Raw genomic sequence first — 3006 nt, 5'->3', positions numbered from 1 at the left:
TATATATATATATATATATATATATATATATATATATATATATATATCTACTGGAGCCTGGTGCAGCTCCCCAGCTTGCCAACTCTGGTTAACTCATGCCAGCATGGACAACGGATGTTAAATGATGATACGTAAATTCTACACCAATAATACTACACAATAATAACAGTATGTTAAATGTAATGCTTAGTTATTCACAATGTTTTGAATTAATCATCTTAGCTTCAACATTTCAATGATATGATTGTTTATTTCTAGAATGACATTGTAGGGTAGGTGTTAGAGGCCAGATTTGGCCAGCGTGAACTGAAAACAGGTAGAATATTTGGGCAGGATATGTTCAGTTTTAAAGGTTAAGGTTAGTCAGGGGATCTCCTCACCATTACAGGATCCTCCAGTCTGGAGAGATAGATGTGATTTACATCTAGCCTGAACACCTGCAGATCAATTTTTACAGGAAGAAAAATTCGGAGTTGGTTAAATTATTTGCCGTAACACAAGGAATTTCCCTAAAGGAATTTAGGGACTAGGTAGTGATGTTAAACTGGGCAATATGTTAGAACTAAACCTAATGCTAAAGAGAAACTAATATTAAATATATTTTGATTGGAAAGGTAAGAGCTGTTTTAGTCTTCAGCCATGACAAAATTGGGTTACTATTCTTCTTTAAAAACTAAACCTAACATTTATTATTACATACTCATTAAGCTATCAATTAAGGCAAAGAGTATTATTTCATAATAAAATTTTCTTAAATTTGTTTTCTAAATGATCAATCATTAGCAAATACTAATGCATCCTACATCATTATTATTCTTGCAAATGCTTTCTGTTAATTTTGGTAATGTGTACAGTTTATCTTATTGATTGGCACATAAGTCTTTGTATTCAGAATTACTATACTGTCATAAACTTAGGATGTGTATAAAAAAATAGTAGTTTTTTTTAAAAAAATTACTTTGGTAAAAAAGTTCATTTTGGCTTTATCTCAGGTTGATGGTTTACTAAATAAATTTCAACCTTTTTGATACCAAACTGCCTGAGTCCGCCCTAGGCTCTGTGGTACAAACTTCCTGTTTTAAAGTGATCTAGATAAGAACTAAATAAAATTTCAAATTAAAACCAAATAAAATTCTGCATTAGTTTATTTCAAATATCAACTTATTAATGACAGTTATTTTATTAAATTCTTCATTATTTTTGAAACTAATTAAAAGAGAACTAGTCTATTTCAACTGAAGTATTGTAACAAACGGGGTTAATGAGTAGGAACTTCAATCAAAACATCAAGTTTGAGATTTTATTGTAAATTAGGAGAAAAGCCACTGATTAAAAACAAAATAAGAATTCACAACAGATACAAAACAATTTAGAAAAATATCAATTTCTTCTCTATTAATAATGTTTTACTCTCTCAGAAGAAAAATTAGTCAAATGATAAAATAGATTGGCAGGGTTGATGTATAATTCTTGTTTTTGTAATATGGTTGAAAGTTTTTGGTGCTGTGCTTTTCTCATAAATCATTTTCAGTCTGATTACTTACTTCTGTAACAGAACATCAAAGTAACATAAATAGAGGTTTTATTTTTTGTACTGCTAACATACCTGTGATAATTGAGTCTCAGCTTTGAGGGAGCTATTTGTGATGTATAATAATAACAGTATTTTTCTGTTTTTGGTCCACAAAAACTTTCCACTTGGTTTAGCACATGCAATATGTATGCATGCATGCATGCATGCATGCATATTGACTCATTTTAGATGCTTTATTTCAGTCAATCATTCTTTGTTATGTGTATATAAATATATATGTGTGCGTGCGTGTGTGTTTGTATGTATATGCAAATACACACACACATGCAGATATTGAACATGTGTCAAACTTCTACACTTCTACATTCTTCTTCGTCTTCCCTTTCTACTATATTGCAACACAACTCATAAGAACTCTTATTCTAGAACCAGTCTCCATTAACAAAACCTTTGTTAACCTATACACAAAATCAACCTTCAGTGAGTCCCTGTTCATTATAATGTTCATTCTCTTCTCACTAACACTCTAACAATGCAAAACACTTCCTGTTATTAGATAATAGCTAAAGGTAGCCCCAATCCTAGCCAGCTTATTTTTATCCATTATCATAGAGGAAAGTAATACAGCTGTTAGTATTAACCCTTTCTACACATAGCTAAGATGTTGGTAATACACGTTCATATTCAGGTAACAAAAAAAAAAAAAAAAAAAAAAAAAAAAAAGAAAACAAAGCAATGCAGGAAAACTGATGGCTGTATAGTTAACCAAGCATATATAAATGAAAAGCTATTCCTAAGATACACTAATGTGCTGTGTAGCTGGTGGTATGCTGGTTTACATGGACTGTACATCTAAGCTGAAAGCGTAGTTGCTGTTTGAGATGGTTCTAGGTGGGAGCTTACAGAGGAGTTCAATGAGTTGCCATCTGTTTTCTAGGCGAGCTCGTATGTGTGCCAGCAGTGGCTGGTGGTATGCTGGTGTAATATGCACACACCTGCACATTGATGAAACATTTGCAGTATTTTCTAAGGGAGAATACAATGGAGTGGTTTCCTGTTGCTTTCTTCAGTAGATGGACTTGAACTCCACACAGTAAGCTAATGAAACACTTGTTAATTACATTGTACCCTGTCCTGTATAGCAATGGGCTTACATACTTCTTACATGTAGGTGATTTGAACTAGTAAACATTAATTCTTATGATTATTATAACAAAGCAGTCTAGGTGGTCATACTCTTTTACTCGTTTCAGTCATTTAGCTGTGACCATGCTGGAGCACCGCCTTTAGTCGAGCAAAGCGACCCCAGGGCTTATTCTTTGTAAGCCTAGTACTTATTCTATCGGTCTCTTTTTGCCGAAGCACTAAGTTACGGGCACGTAAACACACCAGCATCGGTTGTTAAGCGATGGTGGGGGGACAAACACAGACACACAAACACATACATACATATATATATATATATATATATA

The 3006-nt window shown here is 32.9% G+C and overlaps 1 protein-coding gene across 15 annotated transcripts in view; it reads left to right on the top strand.

Annotated features, from left to right (window-relative positions):
- LOC106868006 (rho guanine nucleotide exchange factor 28) overlaps positions 1-3006 on the top strand; it is a 561000-nt gene that overhangs the window by 154485 nt on the left and 403509 nt on the right. The window lies entirely within an intron of this gene.

The sequence above is a fragment of the Octopus bimaculoides genome, chromosome 2 (assembly GCF_001194135.2).
Source record: "Octopus bimaculoides isolate UCB-OBI-ISO-001 chromosome 2, ASM119413v2, whole genome shotgun sequence".
In the NCBI taxonomy this organism is placed as follows: domain Eukaryota; kingdom Metazoa; phylum Mollusca; class Cephalopoda; order Octopoda; family Octopodidae; genus Octopus; species Octopus bimaculoides.
Note: the sequence above shows the minus strand (reverse complement) of the source record. Positions and strands in the feature narration are given on the sequence as shown.